Source organism: Phyllostomus hastatus, unplaced genomic scaffold (genome assembly GCF_019186645.2).
Source record: "Phyllostomus hastatus isolate PE091 unplaced genomic scaffold, TTU_PhHast_1.1 phas_contig_16, whole genome shotgun sequence".
NCBI lineage: Eukaryota > Metazoa > Chordata > Mammalia > Chiroptera > Phyllostomidae > Phyllostomus > Phyllostomus hastatus.
In genome coordinates this window covers 17,844,900-17,870,764 of record NW_025333643.1, presented here as the reverse complement: position 1 = coordinate 17,870,764, position 25,865 = coordinate 17,844,900, and the positions used below count along the sequence as shown (strand labels likewise).

The 25,865-nt window shown below is 38.7% G+C and overlaps 1 protein-coding gene across 3 annotated transcripts in view; it reads left to right on the top strand.

Annotated features, from left to right (window-relative positions):
- Window positions 1–8,689: 8,689 nt before the first annotated feature.
- Window positions 8,690–25,865, top strand: part of FHIT (fragile histidine triad diadenosine triphosphatase) — a 1,461,545-nt gene continuing 1,444,369 nt past the window's right edge. For 2 of the 3 annotated variants that reach the window (XM_045832303.1, XM_045832304.1), the window contains exon 1: window positions 8,690–8,829. The gene's annotated coding sequence lies outside the window, so the exon portion shown is untranslated. Of the gene's footprint in view, window positions 8,830–8,964; window positions 9,079–25,865 lie in introns of those variants that run through there. The other variant, XM_045832305.1, reaches the window with a different exon arrangement.

The window sequence follows — 25,865 nt, the reverse complement described above, 5'->3', positions numbered from 1 at the left end:
ATCTTAGATGCCACTTTGTTTAACCTGCCACAGAGAAGAGAGAGTGGCATTGCTAGCACAGGCTTATGGTATGTCTGGTAGCATGGCTTTCACTGTTAGAAAAGTTATCCCTTCTGTTGTAGAGGGCGCAGTGACAAGCACTTGTGAGCCTGACTTTTAACACTGTAGAATGAATCCAACACTTTTTTCACAAAATGGACCTCACATGGTTGAGTCCAGCAAGCCACCCTGTCTTCTTTTTCACATTAAACATCTGTGTCCTCAGATGACTCAGGCATTGGGGCTTATAGAGTAGAGGCTGGTGTGGCTCAAGGTTTTAACAATTCCAAAGTTATAACTGAATGAAAGAATATTATCCCTTTCATTTACATTTTTCTATTCTAGGAAGTTAAAGAGTTTCTCTGTCAACTGAATTTTATGAATTAGTCATAATTCACAGTACTCCTTTGGCTGCAAATAACAAAAACCTATTTCAAACTAACTTAGATAAGAAAAGGCTCATTTAACTAGCAAATCTAAGGGGTGGCTTCAGATAACATTGGATTCTGGAATGCAGTGCCCCCTCGGTCTTATTCCTCTCTTTATATCTTAGCTCTGCTTACCCCTGTTTTACTTAGTTCCTAAGTGGGCAGTGTAGCTAGCAGCCCCACACATGTGTCATCATTATAGCTGTGGTTATAGAAAAACAGGGAGCATTTTTCTTGGTATTTCTGTTAAAACACCCGAGAAGACTGGCTCAGCTAGGGTCAAGTGCCCATCCCTGAATCAATCATGTGGCTAAGTAGGTTGAAGTATTTTGGTCAAGATTGTTTTCTGTGAAACACTGCTCCCCTCCAACACCACCACATCAGGCAAGAATAAATGTCATCAGCTCCATCAGAGCCACTTGGATTGGGAAAAATTATTGTGGAATGGGGTCAGGGTTGGTTATCCAAGGAGGTAATGCTGGAAAAAGACAAGCAGGCATCTACCAAGTTACTTAACAGTGTATTCTAGAAAGCCCATGTCTTAGATATTTGAAGTTCAAAATGTGGAAATGATATGGCTGGACAAAAACAGATGCAGTGGTCAGATGTAGCACCTTTTTATAATATGCTGGCCATTTTCAACTCAAAGTTTTCCCAAAGGTACCTCACAGAGTATCAGGGCTCAAACCATATTTTATTGTAATATTGAGAAGCTGCCTACAATGTGCTTAGGTTAATACTTTTAAAAAGTCACTTTTCCTCAGGAGCACAGTATATTGGTTTATAGTTATAATGCTCACTTGCTTATGTGTCTGAGTTATACTTCATTGCTTGAAGCAAGGTCATACATTCTGTTCCATTTCTAAATCTATTCTGATTTGAAAGATTCCCTGTTGTGAGACTCTTCTTTATGATATTTAAAAACTACATGGAGAGATGGAGGCCAAGCTAGATTAAAGTTGTACAAATCTGATTAACATCATCTGCTCTGTTTCAAAGGTCAGGTGCACTCAACAAATTTACTTTAAAATTATTTTGTTTATTTTGTGGACATATACATCATGAGGTTTCTAAAGGTCAAAAGTAGAGTTTGTTCTTGGATTCTAAAGCAATCTGATTTCCATTTACAGTATGCTTTGGTGACCCTAAATACAGAAGTAGGCCCAGTTAAGTCATATTTCCAGTTTGTGTTTGGTTTAATTTTCTCAAGGAGAAAATCCCTGCTAGATTAAAACAGTGCTGAAATATTATATTCCTTAAATTACTTTTATTTTCAAGTAGGTTCATAAAAGAATGCTACTCATAAATGACACCTGAACTCTGAATGTCAGTTTCATGCCTACTCTGTTTTCAAAGGTGTAGAAACTTCTTAGCAGGGTTCTTATTTGGAAACTGGAGGAAAGATCAAAGTTAGGACTCCTGGAATTTATTAATGTTTACCTGGGAGGGGTCCTGAAACTTTATTAATTAATGTGTGTAAAATCACCATGTGCTTCACAGAGGAGAGGCTCCAATAAATTATAGCATTATTTACTATTAAAAAATTCAAGGATCTAGTTATATACACAAAGCACTTTTTCATTAATTATTTTAAATAATTTTGCCTTTACAATATATACTTTACCAAGATGAAAAGAAAATCTTTAGAATATTTTGTATTCATGTTCATTAACATTCCAGTGGAATGATAAACCTCAAAAAGATTCATGTGTGAATCAGTGAGGCATGGCTAGTTACAGTTTTCAGCCACACAGCCTATAACATTCACCATGAAACACGGTGTCTGTTAAATACATCTCTCTGAATTTTGTTGGAAGAGAGTGGTAGGAAATAGGGAGGTTGCAAATTGCAATTTAAAAATGTCTAAATATTTTAGGGACCTGTACATTATAAATCTCTTTCAGGCAAATATTTATCATAAGCATGACATCCTGTTATCAAAACAGACAAAAGCCCCACAGATTTGCTTTAAAAACAAAAAAAAAGCAAACAAAACAAAAACAATCACAAGTCCTGAGAGTGAACCGTGTTCCATGAGGATACAAAAGAAACTTCTTGGAACATTAGGAAATATGGTTTATCATTAGTTTAAAAAATATATTTTATATTGAATTACAGAAATGAGTTTTCCTACTCCTTACACAATTGCCTTGATACTATTTATGAATCTCTCAAGCCCACAAATATATTTAAAAGATGAAAATCTGGAAAGCAAACAGAGGACACAGAAAAAAGCTGAATGTCATAACTAAAACATTTAAGTTTTGAAGCTATGTTGTAATGTATACTCAAAATCTTTTCTATTACTTAATTGCTGGTTTAAAATATTTTACCTTAATGCCATTCATACTATTGAATGCTCAAAGACTACATGAATAAAAAATTAGCATCCACATTTTATTTTTTAAATTTAAATTAGTGTTATTTCAATGACATAACTAATACATGGTTTAAAAAATGTCCAGAAGTTCAGAATGGTATAAAGGAGAATAAAAGATATCCTGCCACTTATCCTGTCTAATTCCTCCAACCATTTTTCACAGTCACCTGGGATGCTCCCAGAAGTTGTCTACACAAGCTCAAATGAGGTCCACAATCTCTCATCTGCAATTCTGAAATCCAAAAAGCTCTGAAAACCAAAAGGCTGATCTGATAGGGGACTACTTTTATTTTTTGTTTATTTCATATATATTTTGTTGCAGAAATATTAAAGTCTGATTGCAGAGTGCTTTCCCAAGATTGTTTTAGGAGTGTTACACACTAGGTGGTATAGGCATATATTACCTTTCTAAAAAGCAAAACAAAAAAATATTAATTTCCAAAACACACCTCATCCAAAGGTTTTGGATGAGTGATGTGGATTTCAACAATTATGTGTATAACACAGTCCTTTTATGTTTATATAAATAGAACATATTATATATAGTCTCTGACAAGTACATTTATGAAACATTTTCCCTTAAGACCTTACTGTGGATCTCCATGATTTGGCTTCATGTTACCTTTGACTTCACTTCCCATTACTTTTCCTCTCACCCTTCCTCAGCCACAGGGGTCTCCTTGCTACTCTTCTACCATGCCAAGCTTGTTCCTATTTTTAGGCCCTTTTACTTACTGTTTCCTCTGTCTGAAAGACTCTTTCACAGATTTTCTCATGGAGGGGGGCCTTATTTAATTGAGACCTTTGTTCTGATAATACCTTTTCAAAGATGACTTTCTGGCCACCTTATAAAGGAAAACCACACATAAATTTCTAGCCCCTTACTCTGGTTTTTGAAAAATTCCTCACATGAGGATATGTTTTATTGATTTTAGGGAGAGAAAAAGGGGTAATGGGGAAAGAGAGACAGATGGATCTATCGGTCGCCTCCCATATGTGCCCTACCTGGGAATCAAACCCACAACCTTTTGATGTATGTGGATGACAGATGATACTCCAACCAATAGAGCCCCCTGGCCAGGTCTGCCTCCTCCACCCCCTGCCCCCTGTAGCATTCCTCAACATCTATGATATATTATAAACTTGCATACTAGGTCTGTTTTCTCCACTAGAAGTTCCATGAGGGTAGGAATTATTTTTATGACTTATTTATTGCTGCATCCCTAGTACCTAGAATAATTCCTGACATACATTAGGTATTCATTCAATAAATATTTGCTGATGCATTTTTCCTTTGCCTTAAAGTTAAGCAATTCAGTTGATAGTTATAAGGCTCTTTTACAGAAAACTAAGAAGCAGGATTACAAAACCCTCATGAGTTGGACTTTGGGACACTTCCAGCCTCTTTCACCATTACCCCACTTCACTTCAGGTGGTGGACTCATGAATCTGCCTTGTCTGAGCTCTGGCACTTGCCAGGTGCTATTACTGTGCCTAGAACTCCCTTTCTCTTCCACTAAATAAAATTTCCTCATTCTGGTATCAACTTCTATGGCATCACATTGATTAGTTCATCTTTTTACTTGTTTATGGTCTCCACATCATTCATTGATGAATCCCAGCACCTAGCACAGTGGCTGGCCCAGAGTAACCCTCAATACATGAAAAAACCGAGCTGAATTGAAATCGTACCCCATTCTGCACTGTCTTCTACTAAAGAAATATATTTTTTTAATTTTTGGGGAATGCTTTTAATGTATTTTTCCTCTAGAATGATGAAATGCATTTAAAGCTGGAGTGAAACCGGGGCAATGTGTTAAGAGGCAAAATTTCTCGAAAGAGGGTGATGAAAAATCATAGCTTATCTATGAGCTACCCTAGTGAGATCACAGCTTGGACACTGAGCTTAGTTTTATGCACTTTATGTTCTAGATAACTGGAGGATGATTGCAAAAGATGGCAGTAAGGAGGATTAAGTGTGATTATTTATGAGATATAGTTAAAAGAAGACAGCATGCATATGTTCACTAACTATAGGGAACAGACACATCTCTAAATATCTGATGAACAAATCCACCCACAGGCTGCATTTAACAAAGAACAACAAAAGGATAAATAAGATGAGAAAATAAAAGATGAGAGGCGGAAAATTTAGAAAATTTTCAGCGTATCATGAGATGGTGCTTACTGACAACCAGAATTCTCCAATAACAGCCAGAAACCTGAATGATTATTGGCTGAGAAATTTGTGCAGGAGGCTGGAGCATTGGAATACAGCTGAATCTCCTAACCTTTGTATACTTTGAATTGTAAAAATAATGCACCATTTTTCTTTTTTCTAATATAATATTTTCATATTAGATGTGACTTTTTCAGTTAAATGAATACCCCCAAGATTCTTGTCTGAAAGTCTGGATTATGACTGTAATCCACAGCAGAGATAAATTATGCAGAAGATTGGACTCTTTGACCTCTAAGGTCATTCTAGTTTTAAAATTCCGTTTCTTGTGTAGCACCTGAGTGCTTAACGAAGAGCTGTTGGGAGTGTTTGTGACTATAAAGCAGAAGAATATATGATCATCAGGCTTGCCACACGAGGATGGTCCCAAGCTTTGTGATAATAATGGGAAGTTATTGCTAGGTAGCTTCTGTCTGTTTAGTTTATGGCTTAGCTGAATGTTATGAGTGGTACAAATGTCACGTCCTCCTCCTGTTGTTTGTTCTTTGTGGCCATAGCATAGTCATTCATAGACCACATATTGTTGAATAAAACAAAAACAAAGTTCTTGCCTTCATGAAGCTTACATTTATTTGGAGAAGACAGGTGATAAACAGAAAGACAAATAAATGGTGAGTGTAATTTCAAGTAAAGCTATTTGCTATGAAGAAGTGCTATAATGGCATCATCCACAGAGTTCTTTCACAAAACCATCTTCTAGGTCTTAAGAACAAAGTCTGTGCACTTAATGCTCATTTCTCAAAAATCCCAAACCCTTTATTTGTGTTTCTTCAGTATCACAAAAGGAACAACATAGTGTCTCTAGTAATATTTCTTTAAATTCCTTTTTTTCTTGATTTCCTTGTTCCTCTCTCTGACAAACCCTAGACTCACTGAAGCCTCAAGTCTCCAGAGTTTGCATTTCTCAGTGTAAAAGAGACTTTTGTTGTTAATGGGTTTTGGTTTGTTTGTCTTAGTGAGGATTTAGAAAATACTGTCTATCTTAATTTTTCACATAATGAGTCATATAAGGTGGTAGGTTGCTTACTTTTTTGACTTATTTTTATTCTGCTAGTCTCAGTGACATGAGCTTGCGGTGGTGAACCACAGCCATATGTAGCAGATACTATTGGTACACTGCCAGTACCTCCATTACCTTACTATTTCAGTGCACACTAGCTTGACTTCCAATGGCAGCTCTTGTCTCTCTGGCCACAAAGGCAATGCTGCTCTCTCATATAGCATACCTGAAGAGCTAGGGACTTCATAATCTCTGAAATGAACCCCCAATCATTGATTGAGGTGAGTTGGTGTTCAAACAACCTAGTTCATTTGTCCCTTTGGTGGAATAGGTTATTCCAAGGCATGTGTTCCACATTGTTTCCTAATGTTTGTTCCCCAGGAAGATTAAGCTCCAATCACCCCTTGTAGTGATGTGTTTGATAGTGTACTTTTTTTCTTCTTTTTTGGTCTGTCTTCCCTTCCCTATTCTCCTACGGGTGTTTCCTGCAATTACCTTTCAAATAAACTACTTGCACTGGAATACCTCTCTCAGGATGTACTTCTGGGAGAACTCAAACTAAGAGATCATCTCTAGGTGATTATTAAGTCGCAGATCAGATCTCCCTGCTGATTGTTTTGGCACTTGCATGTCCTAGGTCTAAGGCAAATGCATGTCTTAATGCTCATGAATGTATGTATTGTTGAAGATCATAGCTGACCTTCCACTCAGCAGACAGTAGAAGTAATACCTATATGCTCATACTAGAGTACCCAACAATGATTTAATAATCATTACATACCACTGTTTAGATTTTGAGTATGTTTATGACATTTGCCTTTTGATTACTAAGTAGTAGATATAATGATTATAGGCTGATATTTTCTCAGGAGGAGTCTAGTTGTTGCACTTTCCAGTTTCATATGGCTCAGTGATTTCTTCTGCATTCTGTCTAGCTGCTGACACATGTGTTGAAATCTCTCATGCCGCTCAGCTTGAGAAAAGCTGGGGCTGCTGAGCCGAATGTGCGTAAAAGCTAAAAAGAACTGTCGTATTACATGAAACAACCCTAAATTGACAGAAGATTATGGTAGGAAGACTGATCAGGAATTTTAATCCCTGTGCACAAAACTAGTCTGTACACATATTGATCACATTCCTGGTGTTTTATCAGTAATTGTTTTCAATTTTACCTAGTTCTTCACAATTATGTAATATTTTAGGTGGTCCTGGTGTCTGTGTGGTAGTGACCTCTAAAATGATTATAATCCACTGCGACCTTCTCCGAAAGTCATGCTTCCTAGGACATCAGCACTTTATACCAGGACATTTTACAGGACACCCTTGATATTCTCTGTGGGGGTCAAATATCAGAAAGGATGAGAGATCTAAGACTTGGTGTAATCACTCCCACATATTGAAGCAAAACCAAAAGAAAAAAGAGAAAAGAAAAGGAAAGTGCACAAAGAAAAGTAGGGACATATCTTAGTGTTTGTCCAGTGTAATTGCTCTTTGTTTCTTCCTTTGAAATGTAAAATAAGCTTCACAAATATCTCATTTTCCTTGGTACTAGGCTTTGGAAGGGAGGAGGCAATTTTGAAGAAGTGAGCTCACTGTCAGAAGTGACATGGTGTACTACAAGAGCCTGAAGGCCAGGATTCCAGTACCTGCTTATAAGTTGTACAACTTTGTGAAAATTATTTAGCTGCTCTGCAATCTTCAATTGCATTTATTGCAGAATTAAGTTTACCTCTCATACCCGACTAAGCCAGAAGCATCTTAAGGTTAGGAACTCATTTTGATTCAGTGATTTCTCTAGTACCCACATGGCATTTTGCACAAACTATATTAGGAGAATGATTTTGAATTAAAAAAAAAGAAAAAGCACAAGGGCTCCATGGTGGTAAGAGCTGGATTTAATTGATATGCAGCAAAGACAGAATAGAGAATAATTCATTCCATTATTCAAGGTACATTTACTGAATGCCTACTATATATACTAATATAATATATAGCTTTACATGTATATATATTATACTATACATGATATATATTTCTAGGTGCTAGAAATACTGCAGTGACCAGAAAATCCACATCTGCATAGATCTTTTATTTTAGTAGGTAAGAGGATAAAGATAAAAAAAAATATAGACAATGCTTGGTAGTGACAAGTGCTAAGGAGAAAAATTATATAAAAAGTGGAGAAAGGACGGGTGTGGAACCTGTGGTGCAACTTTACTAAGAAAACAAGGGAAACCCAAGTGTAGTAAACTGAATCAGGGAAGGGCCTGTGAGTCTCTGTTCTGACAGAAACATAAACAAAGGAAGGTATGGTTTGGGAAGAAAGAAGGAAGTAAAACGCATCATATCTTAATTCTGTTACTTTTTCAATTCGAAAAAAAATACAAAGATTGTGAGGTTTAAGACAAAAATTCCTCTCTAGGGGAATTCTCACTTCAGCTTCTCTGGAGAGACAGTGTTTTCCGCCCCCGAACAGCCTCTGATTCGCTGGGTGGAGGCGCTACTCTGTGCCTATTGGCCCTCATGCCTGTCCCCCAGAAGGACGGCCATCTCGAGTCCGCTCCCACCGCGGGACCTTGTGGGAATTGTAGTCACCACTCTGCTCTGACTGGTCGCTGGAGTTTTTGCCCTCTGTTCCCGGGCCCCTCAGGCAGCACCCCCGGTGGGCACACGCTCAGGCACTGCTTCTGTCCCGCGCTCCCTCCCTCTGTCTGTCACTTCCCAGCTGCCAAGATCTTGGAAGGTAGGGGCGGCGGGGCAAGCACAAGTGGAACAGTGTTTCTGGGGCTTGGGTATGGGTTGCACGCGCGCGTCCTGTCACCACCACCTAGGCTGCCCAGTGGGGCGGAGCTGGGCCCGCGCAGCTTGTTGGGAGGTGGGGGTGTGTCAGGAAGACCCTCACCTCCCACCCCCAGACCACTCTCGGACCTTTTCAGAGCCAGTTACTGAGCAACGGCCCAAACTCTAACCTGCCCTGCCTCCGCTGCATTTTGTAAGTGGGTAAACTGAGGCACGCCACGCCAGTTTTCCCAGGATGCCTCAGTTCCCGGCCCCGGTGGTGTAGTTGGTACTGGCCGCTTCTGGATGGTTTCTTAGTTTCATAGACAAGTAGCAGGGATCTCTGCCCCAACGTACCTGTGTGAAACAGCCAGCTCTGGGCTCCCCAAAGGGAGGGTAGGGTTGAACACATACTCGGGACTGGAACCGAGCAGGGTACTGGAAAGGCAGTATTTCAGGAGAGAATTTCACACTTAATTTTCAAAAAACTGAAAGCATCGGACTCGTTATTGTGGGAGAAGTCATTCAGTAGTCTGTTGGACTTCCTTATACCTATTTCATAACTTAATGTTTTCATGTGAAAATATTCAAGGATTAAAAGGTATATTCACCTGGGACACTGGAGGAGAAGGGGGCCCGTTACTGGAATTGGAGCTGGACTTAAGCTTTCTCTATAGGATCAAATTATGCCTCTGCTGTGTGTCCTGGGACCAGCCTCTCACAGTGCTTATCTGGGAAGAAAGAACTTAAGGCTCCCTGTTCATGTGGCACAAAGATGCTACCTGGAGCCAAAATCTAAATGAGGTCTTGCTTGTGAAAGATTGCCGCCTGCATTATTCTGAGGTCTCTCAGACACGTGCGATTGTTTCAGAAAGTCTTGGACCAAAGTCCAGTCTGGGACTAGGGAGGGCCGCTGCGTCTCTCACCTCGCGGCGGAGGCTTCTGGGAGTTTGAGTCCAGTCTCAGGTAGGGGGGTGGGGTGGGCTTGTACTCCACCTCCCAACGTGCCATTTCGTGCTTCGAGGTGTCTCCTGGGAGATGAAGTCTCACCTCCAGGGGTTCTGTGTAGCAGCCCTTGACTCGCAAATACGTTAAGCGGCCCTGTGTTGTCTGCTGCTAGCCTTTGGGTACACCCGCTGTGAGCTGGAACCAGAGAGATATGTTTAGTGAAGATGTCTTTTGTTGTTGTCATTGACTGAATATGCTGTTCCAAGTACTAGATAGGGGATTATTGTATACATTTTCCCCTGTATTAGGGATTAGGCATGTTTTCAAACACAGCTAACAGTTGACAGTGTAAATTACAAAGCATGTTCATATTATCTCTTAATAACATTGTATTTCCCATTTGCAGATGAGGAAAAATACTTGAGAAGATGATTTATCCAGGGTTACACACGTAGTAATAAAAGGAAACATTTAACAAGTAAATAAATATATATTTACATATAAAATATAGAAATATAATACTTTATTATATATAAACATACATATTCTTATAGAATATATATTTCTACATTATATGTACTCATATATCACATATGAATATATAATGCATTCATATAATATAAATATATTTCTATAATTATGAATAAAATCATATATAAATATAATATATGAATATATAATTATATTAATATGTAATATAAACATACAATTATTTATATCATGTATAAATACATATTTTAATATATACATATACTTAATATAAATATATAGTATGTGTAAATATATTATATATATGATATATAATATATATTTATACTTTAGTTATTGTAGTTAATTTAATACTCTCAAAAGCTATATGCAAGATATAACCATTTTCATATGCACTTTATTTTTTATTATTAAAAATTTTTAATTTAATTTCATTTTTTAAAGTATTTTTATTGATTATGCTATTACAATTTTCCCAATTTTTCCCCCTTCATCTCCCCTCCACCCTGTCCACCCAACCCTCCCGCATTCCTCCCCCTTAGTTCATGTCCACGGGTCGTACATATAAGTTCTTTGAGTCCTCTGTTTCCTATACTATTTTTATCTTTCCCCATCTATTTTATGCCTAGTAATTATGATTCTTCTTTCCTGTTCCTTTTCTCCTCTATTCTTCATTTCTTCCTCCCCTCTGAAATCCCTCTCTGTGATGTCCATTTCTCTGATTCTGTTCCTGTTCTAGTTGTTTGCTTAGTTTTTGTTTTCATTGTTTTTCTTTTCTTTTAGGTTCATTTGTTGGTAGTTGTGTTTGTTGTCATTTTACTGTTCATGCTTTTGATCTTCTTTTTCTTAGATAAGTTCCTTTAACATTTCATATAATAAGGGCTTGGTGAAGATGAACTCCTTTAACCTGACCTTATCTGGGAAGCACTATATCTGCCCTTCCATTCTAAGTGATAGCTTTGCTGGATAGAGCAATCTTAGATATAGGTCCTTGCCTTTCATGACTTCAAATACTTCTTTCCAGCCCTTTGTTGCCTGCAAGATTTCTTTTGAGAAATCAGCTGATAGCCTTATGGGAACTCCTTAGTAGGTAATCTCTCCTTTCTTCTTGCTTCTTTTAGGATTCTCTCTTTATCTTTAATCTTGGGTAACATAATGATGATGTGCCTTGGTGTGTTCCTCTTTGGGTCCAACTTTTTTGGGACTCTCTGGGCTTCTTGGAAGTCTGTTTCCTTTGCCAGATTGGAGAAGTTTTCCTTCATTATTTGTTCAAATAAGTTTTCCATTTTTTGCTGTTGTTCTTCTCCTCCTGGCACTCCTCTAATTCAGATAGTGTTTCAGGTTGTCCCAGAGGTTTGTAAGACTCTTCACTTTTTTGAATTCTTGTTTCTAATTTATTTTGTTCCAGTTGGATGTTTATTTTTTCCTTTTGTTCCAAATCATCGCTTTGACTCCTGTTTTCCTTCCTGTCACTGTTAGTTCCCTGAATATTTCGCTTTATTTGACTTTGGGTGTCCTTCATTTGTTTTATTCATTTTTTTGACCAAGCTCAATTAGTTCTGTGAGCATTTTGACTACCAGGGCTTTAAATTCTCCATTAGATAGGTTGGCTGTCTCCTCACTGCTTAGTTCTCTTTCTCAGGTTTTGCTCTGTTCTCTCATTTGGGCCATATTTCTTTGTCTTGGCACAGCTGATAGGTTGTAAGGGGGCAGGGCCTTAGCTATTCACCTGGGCAGGGCAACCCTCCTTGCTGCACTGCCTTGGTGCCTGTTGGGGAGGGGCCAGAGAGGGAATGGTGTGGCTTGCCTGCTTGTCTCTAGCCCCACTTTCCAATGAACTCTTGTGTGATACTGGGAGTTTCTCCCACCATGGCACCCACTGTAGTCCACAGCCACCTCTGAGTCTCAGTTTTGCCTTCAGTCAGCCCTGCCCATGCAGCCTGCCACCTCACCATGGTTTTCTGAGTTGGCCTGTGAGGTTCGCCACCTTACCTATCTGGGTGTTCTGGTTGATATTTTCTTTAATTCCTTGGTTGTCAGAGTTCCATGCAATTTGATTTTCTGGCACTTTTGTTGTTTATTGATTTTAGATTGGTCGTTATCCTCCTTTTGTTTGTGCAAGGAAATGAAGAGTTTCTACCTATGCCTCCATCTTGGCTGGAACTATGCATTTTATGTGTTAGAAAACTAGGACAGTTAATCAGTGTGTTCAAGTTAACTTGGCTTACTGAATAGAAGTGCTGAGATTGTAACCCAGTCTACTTGACAGTCTGTGCTTAGAAGAATTTACCTTACAGAGTGAGAGGGAACCCAGCCTTTCTGAGTACAGGATTTGGAATCTTTCCATTATACAATGTCGCTTCTAGTTAGACACTAAACATTAGAGCAGCAAAAACCTTGGACATCATTTAAATCCTGGCATTTAGTAAATGTTCCACAAATGTTATATAGCTTTTTATACCTTTGTTTTATTTTAATTAAAAAATTATCGGTTGATTTTAGAGAGAGAGAGAGAGGAAGGGAGACATAGAGAAACATTGATTTGTTGTTCCTCTTATTTATGCATTCATTGGTTGATTCTTGTATGTTTCCTGACCAGGGATCAAACACACAACCTTGGTGTACTGGGACAATGTTCTAACAAACTGAGCTACTCTGCCAAGGCCTTTATTACCTTTAATACCTTTATTACAGAGGTGAAGAAACTGGCTTAGGTGGTAAAACAGTTTGTCATATGGTTGGTTTGAGTCACAGATGAGACTAAACCAAAATATCTAATTTTCAAGTCCAGGATTCTTTTCATTCTATCAGCAGTCAGCTTAGCAGGAACACCAGATGTGAAGCTGTTTAGATAATGATTTCTCTCCTAATTTGTTTTCTCTAGGCCACAGACCAGGACCAATTGTTATAAAGTATCTTTTCTTATTATTGGTAAGGTTGTAGTATTTCATTAATTCAACACATTTGTTTGAACATGTTTAGATGCTTATCTCTCTTTAGCTACAGGGGCCTCCTGGATGAAATGTAGCTGGAAGGACCTTATAAATCATTGAATCTAACTCATTTCATAAATGAGAGGAGTGAGGTACAGAGTGGTGCATGGTCTTCATCTCAAGCACTTATGTCAAAAGTATCCTGTTTCTGCAAGGAGGCCAGATTTTGGAGGCCTCATAGTACTGTATGTGATCTTTAGGCTCATGATTTCTTCCACTTGGTAAGTTTGTCCTTGCATTATAGCTGTGCATGTTTGATGGAGTGCTTTAGGAAATGTTTCTGTGTCCCTATATCTTTGTATGCACACACAGTTTCAATATGCTCCATTTCTATTTTGGAAATTAGTCTTATTTTGGCTCCCAATACTTCTTCTCTTTTTTTCTTTCAGACACTTGAGAACAAAATATGACACTGTGTTTGCATTCACATACGTTAAAATCTAATACTCTAACATAGGATATCTGAAATGACCACGAGTTTTCTGAATTATACAAAAGTTTTTTCCTATTAGAAAATACATTGACCCTTTCAATTACATATTCACAGATAATAAAACAGGCAACCCTCACCTCTTGTGTGTGAAAGATGACTTCTACTTAATAATTACATAATAAGGTAACAGCTTTGTAAATTACTGTCTAAACATTCCTGAGATAGTCACTATGGGAGATGTTCTTCCCATCACCCTCTATTCACCCCCTCCCCCCATCCCATCCAGCACTCTCCCAACTGACACTCTGATCGTTCAGCTTCCAGCACAGTGCATGACCACTAGTAGACACTGGAAAAAATAATTGCAGAATTGCATTCACAAGTACTCCTGAACTCTGTTCCCACATCTTTTTCTTGAATCTCAGTTTTCTCTTTTAATGCAGTTTTGAAATATAAGGTAGGGCAAAAGTAGGTTTATAGTTGTATGTGGAACACAGAGTTTATTCTATTATTATTTATTATTGTATTATTTTCAACACAAACAACTATAAATGTACTTTTGCCCCACCCTGTATTAGGTGTAGCATGTTACTTTCCTTTCAATGTCTACATTGCAGAGAAAAATCTCCGACTTTGAGATCATCCTCTAAGGGGCTATTTCTTTGGGAATGTCAATGTCTATAATTTCTCAGATGAGAAATAGATCCAAATAGCAAAATGTAGCAGAGAGGAAATAGAGAGTGGTAGTCTGTAGGCTTATGATTTAATTCTCAGCCCTATCTCTTAGGCTGGTTACTTAGCTCTTGGCTTTTACTATAAATAGGATAATAAGCATTTTTACCTCAAAGTGATGATGAAGATTAAGTAGGGTACTGTGCTTAAAGCTTTCAGTGTTGTCAGGCACTCAATAGTTTGTATTCAATAGATGAATAGAACCCCTTCTTTTATTATATGTAAACTTGATATTTGAAAATATATCAGATTTACTCGAGATTTAAACTTGAGTCAGAAATCTATTTTATAAAAGGATTTTCCATTTGTTTTCTTAGAATAGTAAGCCTGGCCATCACATTTAATATATGAAGTTACCCACAACTCTTGATAACCCATTTTGTCAGCTCAGTGACACTCTCTTTTGTGGGCCAAGAGATAGTGAAGCTTTTTGCTCTGCTCTGCCTGCATAGAGGTTCCTGATCTATGGTTCTATCTATGTATTAAATCGTGGATTGAAAAGCAGCCTGCTTTTGTTAGTGGGGCCTTCTGTCCACTTCTAGAAAGACCGAGTCTATTCCAGGAGCCTCAGGGTTAAAGTGGAGCAGTTGTCCTCCAGCTGGGGAGAAATCCTAGGTCATGTGGACATGGCAGTGCTCCTTTCTAAAGCTGGCAACTTCAATAGCAATGAAGTTACTGAGAAGGAGGTGAGTTAGAGAAAAGGGGTGATGCAGGGGATAGGGAAGAAAAAAAGGAATGAGGATCACAGCAAGAGCAAATTGCAGATAGACAAAGGAAAGAACTGAGGCCCTCAGTATCCTAAATATGTATTTATTCATCTCATTTATCCTTCTCCTAGCTCTGTGCCAGACACTGTGGCCACTGAATGTGGCTGACTTGGAGGGTCATGGTGGTGAGTGGAAGTACATTCTAGTTGGGAGGAGCTTAGGGGAAGAAAAGAAGGAAGGGATGAAGGAAGGGTGAGTTGGGATTTGATGAGCAAAATGGTCTCTGGGCCTGGGGTATAAAAATCAATGGATAGGGGAGGGGGAGATGAGGCTGAAGGGGCAGGCATGGGTGATAGGCAGAGTCGAATTACCTGTATTGTAAAGGAATTTTGGACTTAATTCAGGGACATTTGGGAAACCACTTAACAGTCTTAAGTAGAGAAATGAAATTATTGGATTTGTTTTCTAAAAAGTGTAGAGGCAGTATGGATGATAAATTTGTGAGAGGTAATAATTGATGTGGGAAAACTGGGTAGGCATGTGCTTCTTTAACTTTAATGTACATATGAACTTCCTGCTTATCTTAAAATGTGGATTCTGATTCAGAAGATCTGATATGGGCCTGAGTTCCATATTTCAGTATAACAGGCAGATGCTGCTGGCCCAGGGACTGTACTTGGAGTAGCAAGTTCTTAGGAAACTCTTGAGTGTTCTAGGTGAGAGATGATGTGGTTAAAAGAATGGACTCTAGAGGGCAAAAGAGCTGAATTCTGATGTTGGTTCTGCCACTTCCTTTGCTGTGTGACTCTGGGAAAAAGTGTCCCACTCTCTTTGAGCCTCAATTTCCTTATCTGTGAAATAGGGGTTATAATTCCTATTGTAGAGTGATGTTTTAAGTTTTCAGTGAGGTAGTCCATGGGAAGTGCTTAACACAGTAATTGGCAGTCAATAGTGCTAGCTTTAATTTTATTCTAACTGTTATTAATAAAAATCACAACTTTATGCACCATGCTCTGTTTCCTTATTTATCATATTTTGAATACTAGGTGAAATATATTATCTTTAATTGTACTGGTTTTGTTTCTGTTTTGCATACAAAGTCCAGAACTTCTTCAGTCCTTTGTAAAAACTTGAGTATCATGGGCAAATAGATATATTTCTTCCATGAAATTAAGTCTATCTAAATTCCAGGGGGAGAAATCTGGGATCCATAAAGTACCATATTATATCTGGTTAAGATAGGAATTTGAGGCATCTTGCCTCCTAATGTAAATTTATTTAGCCCAATTATAGTGACTCCTTTTTCATATAACTTTAACCTGTTTGGACTACTTTGCAACCAGTGATTCTCAGCCCTCTTGCAAGTTAGAATCACCTCAGGCTGGTCCCATCCAGATAAATTAAAATCAGAGTGTGGAAGGCAGGCATTAGTATTTTCATTTCTGAGTTTCTCAGGTGATTCTGAAGTGCATTTAGGAATGAGAATCACTGATTCAAACAACAGAATGTGAAATGAATCAGGTACAATCTAACAGGTGAAAGCCTTGGGTGGTGAACGGAATATCTAGAAAGTAGCATTTTGAAGGCTTTGGGAGTGAAAGAGATAATGTCTCATCACAAATCTCTCATGGAATTTGAACTAACTACAGGTTGTGCCCTGGGGTTCAACCCCCCAGGGGGTATCTTTGGGGTTAATTACCAAGGATCCCAATGACCCCACCCCCTTGTATCTCTAACCTGAGTCAGGATTCTCTTCAAAGTTGAGTTTTAGGCTCTATTTTTCTTCCTGGTATTTAGTCTGTTCCAGTTGTCATGGCTGAAAAAAAGTATTAACCCATTAAAAGCATGTTCAGAGGTTACTGAATTGCATGCTTTCATCAGCCATGTGAGCCCATGTTATTGAAAAGGTTTAAATTATTGTTCATAGAAAACACAACCCATTTTACTTATAACATTCTTACATTCTAATCCATTGCAGCTTAAAATGAACCACTTTTAGAGAGGGTACCTATTATAAAGATTTGTTTTCTTTTTTTTTTTAGTTATTTTTTAAGACTTTATAAGAGTTTTTAAAAAGATTTTATGTATTTATTTTTAGAGAGAGGAGAAGGGAGGGAGAAAGAGAAAGAGAGAAACATCAAGGTGTGGTTGACTCTCACATGGCCCCCATTGGGGACCTGGCCCGCAACCCAGGCATGTGCCCTGACTGGGAATCAAACCAGTGATCCTTTGGTTCACAGCCCGCACTCAATCCACTGAGCTACACCAGCCAGGGCAAGGTTTGTTTTCTTTAAAAAAAATTTGTAGGTACCCACACTCTCCAGTTAAGAGTAGAATAACTAAACTAATTTGATTAAATCTTTAATATGCTGGATTATCCATAATATGTGGGAATCTTTTCCTTTTAAAAGCTTTTTTAACCTCACAGAAAATATGTATACTTTGTTTGCATCTGAATATTTATATTTAAAACCTTATATTCAGGGCCCAGAAGCATTCTTGGCCTGAATTTCTCTTACCCTGCACACCATAATTTCACTTTTCAGCATTTCCTGAGCTTCTCTACTCACTAGGAGGTCATTTCGCAATGTATAGGCATACCTCATTTTATTGCGCTTCACAGGTGTGTTTTTTACAAACTCAAGGCAAAACCATCCCCGAGCAAAAGATTATGACTTGCTCTATTGCAATAGTTGCTTTATTAGCATAGTGTGGAACCAAACCTGCAGTATCTCTGAGGTGTGCCTGTAATAGTTTTATTTTTCTGCTCTCTTGACTTAATAGGGAAAAAAAGAGAAACAGTAGAAAACTGTTTTTGTTGGAGGGTTTAATATAGTTAAAAAACTATATATTTTAGGGATATTTTTATGTGTGCTGAGAAACTGGTTAAGAGGCCCAGAAACATTCTTTTGCAAAAGAATACCTTGATAGTATTCTGGAATTTAAAGACTCTGAATCTTTTTATATATTTATTAGTGTTTCTTGTTTTGGATCTACCTCTTCTTATTAACAATCAGATTTCCATTAAAAACCAGTATATTCTGCACTTTCTCAGACTCACAGCTATTGGAGCTAAAACCTATCCTAGATAGTGTGAAGCATCAATACTCTCATGAAGTTTAATGAACACATATTTTAGTTGGGCATAGGCTGGAGGAGAGTATGGTCTGTAGTCATTTAATCATTGGAGTGTGTGGTATGTAGTACGAACAAAATTTTCATTTTTGGTAAGACTTGATGTCTTCTTCCCATGTCTTCAGTTTTGAAAAAAAGAATACGTGCTGCAGTTTTTATCTCTCCATTTAGTACAGGACAGTACCTGCTTTGTTGTGATAGGTGATGTTTAATCTGCTGGAATAAGGTTGTTTTAACCCTGGAGTGCTAAAGATTCCTGTTCAACCTGTCCTGGGTACTGGCCTGATGAAGCAAAAGGTAGTGTCCAAAGGAGAGCAGGGGAAAGCCTGAGAGATAGAAACAGATGCAGAGTGTACGGAAGGGGTATAACAACAAGAAGATGGCTGAGTAAAGGGAAGGGAAAGTGTTTTGTCTTTACAAATATATATGAGAATGGTGCCTTTGTGGCATATGACCGCATGGCTGTGCATGCAGAGAAACCCTGATTAATGGGAGGCCCTGATACCTTCAGAAGAGGGGAAGTGTTCCTGGGATATAGAAATAATAGGTGCACTGCAGTTTGAAATCCTAGTTTCTGGGTTCTTTTAGCTGAGGGGGTAAAAGCAAGGCCAGGAAGCTTCAGCAGCCCATGGCTACAGATAAATTGGCAGCTGAGGCCCTCTCTGTCTTGGCCCCTCTGAGTGGGACAGAAAAATTCCCCTAAGCTATGGCTTCCTCTAGCCTCTTGAACTTCCAAGAGGCAGTAGGCCAAGCTTTCCTTGGCCTAGAGGAATTAGCCATGTTTGGCTTCCTAGTGAACATACAACAGCTGGGTCCAATTCCCATGGGCTGGGGACTGGCTGCAACTATGGGCGAGGGTCCAAGTGAGGCCAGAAACTTCTGCATTTCTAACAAACTCCCAGGTGATGCAGATGCTTCTAGTCCATTGGCCACACTAGGATTAGCAAGGGTCTACATCTTTATGGCTTCTACTATGTGTGCCATTCTGTTTTCATGTAATGAATAGTGTTGTTTAGAGTTCACAGATACATATATTACTCTACATGTGACTGTACCCATTATCAGGTGTGTGAGCATGGACAATTTCTTGGCTATGTCTATTAGAATGGTGCTCATAATGGTAACTACCTATGGATGTTGTGAGGGGTGAATGAGATTACATGTAGAAAGCCCTTGGCATGTATTAGCTACTCTAATGACTGAATACTAATCAGTGAATGTGATAGGTTTGCACAAGCAGCTTTCTTTACTTGGTGTTGGTCAGGTTCTTGTGAGCCTGTATTTGTGTGCTAGGAGAAGCCTACACTAATGGCAGTCAAGTGTGTTCAGGATCTGGAAGCAGGTAGTACCTTGCAGTTAAGGTAAGCAGGCAGATGGAGTATGGAATGACAGCCTGGTAATACCCTCTGACCTGTCTGATATCCCAGTTTTAGTTCCTAGGCCCCATGGTTGTTCCTGCCAGTTTGTCTTGGGTATGAGTCATTCCTTATTCACTGTTACTTTACTAATGCACTTATTGTTGCCTGTTATACATCAGGCATGGTGTTAGGTTTGGTTATACATCAGTGAACAAGGCAGGCATAGTCCTTGCCCCCAGTAGTCCAGTGGAGGAGATGGAAAATATGCAATTGAACAAATATAATTATAAATTACCAAGTAATTATAAAATACTGGCAAGAAAGAGTGTAAGGTACAGTGATTGTGAAAGAGGTAACTTACTGAGATAGGGTAGCTAAAGAGGAGGAGGTGATATTTGAGCTGGGACCTAAATAAAGGATGAGAGAGAGGAAGAGCTCATCCTTTGATGAAGAGCTGGTAAGGTGGCATTTCAGGCAGAAGGGACAGCCTTTACTGCAGCCTTAAGGGGACAGAGCTTAATGTGCTCAGAGAGATGAAAGAAGGCCTCTATGGCTCAATCATGGAGATTTAAGCAGGCACTGGCACCAAGTGAGGTTGGTCTGGTCATGCAGGGCCTGGAGGTCAAAGTGTGCAGTTTGGATGGTGTTCTCTCGGGAGTGGCCCTGGCCCTGAATCTCATTCTGTGGCTGCAGCTTTGCTCTCTGCTGTCCAGACCTCCCTTCTGCTGGCCTGCTCCTCTGAGCACCTTCTGCCAGACTGCTTTTTCCTTTTTTTTTGCCAGACATCAGTTATGATCTTGACTAATGCCTCCCTAATGCTTGCCATCTCCATAGGCTTCTCTTTCACCTGTTAATGTGCTTTTTGGACATGGGTGCCATTTGTGTAACCTGATTCCTTCCCATTTCTTTCACCTGTGTTCTGCCAGCGTGTCTCCTATATCCCCTGTTGCCCTCGATGTGATATCAGACCCATGTCCTTCCTGATCTGATGCCTCTGCCATGTAGCAGTGAAAAATTAAGAACAAAGTCATCACTGAAGGGGTGCAGAGGAACAGAATGACAGGGACTGAGGGACGAGGAAGAGCAGTTTTGGATCTAGTGATTGGTGGAAGAAGGAACAACATACAGTTTTTATATGTTGGAATCACAGGTTCAAAGGATTTTTTAAACAATTTAATTAATTTATTTTTTAGAAAGGGGGAAGTGAGGGAGAAAGAGTGGGAGAGAAACATTGATGTGCAAGAAAAACTTGGATCTGTTGCCTTTCATATGTGCCCCAACTGGGGACTGAACCCGAAAATAGGCATGTGCCCTGACTGGGATCAAACCGGTGACCTTTCACTTTGAGGGATGATGCTCCAACCAACTAAACCACACTGGTTAGGGCTTAAAAGATTTTTTTTTTTTGAAAGGGTTGAAGGAAGCTTGTTGGAAAGCTGTTTTTAAAGAGGGGAAATGACTTGCTTTGGGTCATAGGTAGAGTCAGTGGCAGAATGATGACCTTTCTTTTTTTCTCTCTCTTTTTTTCTAATGTTTATTTATTGATTTTAGAGAAGTGGGGAATGAGAGAGAGAGAATGAAAGAGAGAGAGAAACATCAATTTGTTGTTCCACTTATTTATGCATTTATGCATCAGTTGATTCTTCCATGTGCCCTGGCAGGGGATCAGATCTGCAACCTTGGTGTATCTGGATGCTCTGTCCAACTGAGCCACCTGGCGGGGGCAGTTTGAATGGTTCTTATGTCAACAGGGACCTCATCTGGGAAGATTCAAAGGTTGGGGTGACTCAATGGCTGAGGGCTGCTGCCATCTCTAAAGTTCCTAACTTACATGTCTGACCATTGATATAGGTTACGTGCTGGAATCTCAGCTGAGGTGTTTAGCCAAAACATCTACATGTGGCTGCTTGGGATTCCTAATTGTATCATGGCTGGGTTGTAAGAAAGAGTGCCTCAAAGAGAGTCTGGTGGAAGCTTTTTACCAATTGAGTTATCTGTCCAGGGCCACAACCTTCTTTCTTAGTCTTCTGTAGGTTAGGTCCTATCTTTTGCTTTCTTGACTTACACTTTTTTATAGCTTCTATTTAACCTCTAGGTTTTGATCAATGAGTCTTTTTCTTTGGATTTTAAGCTCTACAAAGTCAGGATCAGTGGGTATTTTGCTGATGCTGTCTTCCCAGCACCTGGTCCCCATGTAAGGTAAGTGGTATAGGTGCCTAATTTAGAATTAATTCAGTGTTGCACTTAGCACACTGCCATAGACCCATAGACTTCTGGGCTGTCCTCCATTACTTCTTTGTTAATTCAGTCTTGGTTGTGTGGGGGAGTTTAAGTAAGTGAAATCTGCTGAAGTCTGGGACCTCAGACCTTCCTATCATTCCTTGAACAGTACTGCCTCCCATTTCCTCCCCTTATTGGAGATAATGCCTTGTTTATTGCATTAATGTTGCCTGCTTTACCTCTTTAGAAAATTTGTTCCTCCAAGGTCAAGGGTCTTGTTGGCCCTGTTTCTTGATGTATCCCTGTGCATGGAACAATGTGTGGCCTATTGTAGACTGAATGAATTATGTCCTATCACTATCATCAAGATCTAAAAGTCTGGGTTCTGAAGGCTTCTTTCTGCTCCATGCAGATGGGTTATTTATGCTGCACAGATAATTGGAATTTTCAAATGCTGGGGAGTCAATAACTAGCTCATAAGGAAGGGAGTATAGAGAGCCTCCTGTCTGGCTCTGAGGGATGACTTCTGGCTTTGCTTCTCATTAGCTGTGTAATCTTGAGTAAAGTATTCAACCTCTCTGCATGTCACTTTTCTGTAAAATAAAGACACTAAGACTACTAATTAGGGGTGTCCAACCTTTTGGCATCTCTGGGTCACACTGGAAGAAGAAGGGTTGTCTTGGGCCACACATTAAATACACGGCGATGCATAATCACAAAAAAACCCCTCATAATGTCTTAAGTAAATTTACAATTTTGTGTTAGGGCTCATTCATAGCCACCCTGGGCTGCATGTGGCCCATGGGCTGCAGATTGGACACCTCTGGTAGCTCTTAGAGTTGTTGTGAGAATCAGGTGTGAGGATGACGTAAAGTATGCCTTCACAATGCCTTATGAGTGGTCAGTGCTCAATATGTATTATCTGTGATTGCTGTCATTAAACCTGGAGTGTTGCTCTGTCTACTATTTCTGGCTAGTGGTTAAACAGGCGTGTCAGTTTTCACTTTTAAAATCAGGGATAGGTCTTTCCTATAGTCCTGTGTTATTTGGTGGACTCTCATATTCTCTTTGGCTATCAAATAATGTACAGGCCTTCAAGTCTGGCCATATAAAGTTTACCGAAAATGTTAATGAACAATAATCAGGATTTAGCAGAAAAAATTAATGCTGGTTGATGTTAAAGACAGAGGAATATAAATTAGAAAACAAACACATCTACCATACTGTAATATTTAAATGCCTTCTCATAAACACTTAAGATTCTCATTACTCCAACATGAGAAAAATGATAAATATTAATATTTTCCATCAAAGGAAGGCTTAGAAATCAAAGCAGAGTAAACAACTGTTGTAGTTCAAAGATTATATAATGAATGAATTTAAATTTCACACCACCAAACCTCTATTTTAAAAAACTTCTCTGTGAGAGAGTTTAATTATTTTTATCCAGTGCAGAAACTAGGAAAGATGTGCATTTAGAAAGGATTCTTGGGACTTGCTGATTTAGACCATGTTCTCAAAGACTTTGGCTGTGTTGTGCTTTGTGTCTACAAAAGAGACTCACATGTGCCTGAGCCAACCTTCTTCTCCATTGATTTCCAGTTCTATTTCAGGAAAATCGTATTGGAAATTGGCTCTAGGTAGATCAGGAATTCTTTCCTCAAGTTTCTCTATTATTCCTAGCTCTGAATATCCCAGGCAGTATGTACAGCAGTCAGTCCTCGGGTCAGGAAGGCATGGAAGGAGGGCTGACAGGCTGATGTGATCACTTTGAAACTGTCAGGCTTTTTCTTCTGCTTTTACTCTTACAGAGGTGGCTGACTCAGTGTGAATGGCCCTCACCACGTCACTGCAAGGACACAGTCCTGGGAGTCAGGACACCAGGATTTTAGTCCTGGCATTCTCATTGCCTCATGCAGGTCTTGACCCCTTTCCACATCCATAAAATGAGGGGCTTGGATCTGATAATTCTAAAATTCTATGCCACTCTAACATCTTTTTCAGGTACAGAGAGAGCTTCAGGGATCTGATAAGTCCTTCCCCCTACCCTCCCCAGAAGGGAAATTGCCTGACAAAGAGGGCTTTTGGGCCAGACCGACCTATACCTTGCCTAAGCTAACTTAAGTTCTCATCCATTAAATGGAAGTAGTGCAAGGTTTTTGTAAACACAAGAGATGATGTTTAGCCCTGGCTGCTGTAGCTCAGTGGATTGAGCGTGGGCTGCGAACCAGGCATTGCAGGTTCGATTCCCAGTCAGGGCACATGCCTAGGTTGCAGGCCATGGCCTCCAGCAACTGCACATTGATGTTTCCCTCTCTCTCTCTCTTTCTCTCTCCCTTCCCTCTCTAAAAATAAATAAATAAAATCTTTACAAAATATTAAAAAAAAAAGAGATGATGTTTAGAAAGCATCCAGTGCTGTGTTTGGCACATCACAGGAATTTATTGATGATGCTGTTGTTATGTTATTACTTTATTATTTTTATTTTTAAACATTATGTTTATATATTGTCTCAGCACTTGTCTGTCTTTTTGTACCTAAGTTTCTTCATCTAAAAATAGGGATAGTAAAAGAACCTACTTCATTGGTTAATTGTGCAGATTAAATGAGATAATACATACAGTATTTTTTGGATTATAAAACCCATGCCCCATAATTTGGGAGGAATAATGGTTGTTAATGCTGCTGTTGAGTTCTGTTTACATTTACAGTGGTGAAATATTGTTATTTATGTTATTAAGTATTTTATCACATTTTTTGCTTTAAAATTTTTATCCCTATTTTCCTCTAGAACCTAGGTGCATCTTATGGTCTGAAAAATATGGTAGATACTTCCTGGTACATTGTAAGTACCAAATACAAATTAGCAATGATCTCAGTTATCGTTTTTATTACTAATCATAATACATTGAATAAATATTGCTTTTTATAAAGAACTAGATAGGATAAGGCAAATAGGGATAACTACCTTCTGTAATACCCATGCTATAGCATATTTCCAGTGGTCCAAAACATCCAACATTTTTCCCCAGCAGCACATTAGTCATTAAATAAATGATGTCAAATTGGGACTTTAAAGTCAATTATGTCTCTCCAACATGGGTTTTTCATCCAGGACGCTGGGGCCTCCTGGATAAAATAGAAATATATAAATATATGTTGATATAATATAAATATATGTATATAATATATATGTTATATATTGTGGTGTATATACACACATACACAACTTTTTCATCCACTGATGGATTCCTGGGTTGTTCCCATGTCCCAGCTATTGTAAATAACTAAAATTGCTATAAACATAAATATATGTTTATATATTTATATATAAATACATGTGTATATATGAATATATATATATTTATATTATATACAAAACATGACATATAATATAAATTTTATCCAGCCATTAAAAAGTGAGGTCATCCTACCATTTGCGACAATGTGGATGGAAGGCTTTATGCTAAGTGAAATAAATCAGAGAAAGACAACATACCATATGATTTCACTTTTATGTGGAATCTAAAAGAACATATAATTTCCCCCAACAAACCCACACCAGACAGCTAGAAAAAGATCAGATTGATAATTAGCAGAGGTTGGTAGGTAGGGAGGAGGAATTGGAAGAAGGTGCTCAAAAGGTCCAAACTTCCAGTTATAAGATTTACATGTTCTAGGGATGTAAAGTACAGCATGATGACTATAGTTAACACTGCTGTATGATATATAAGAAAGTTGTCAAGAGAGTAGATCCTAAGAGTTCTCATTATAAGAAGTTTTTCTTTTTATTGTATCTATATGAGATGATGGCTGTTACCTAAGCCTGTTGTGGGAATCATTTCTCAGTATTTGTAAATTAAACAATCATGCTGTATATCTTAAATTGATGTAGTTATGTGTGTCAGTTATTTCTCAATAAAACTGGAAAAAATGTGACATATTTACAGTTGGAAAATGGGGTAAATAGAAGACAATTAAAATTT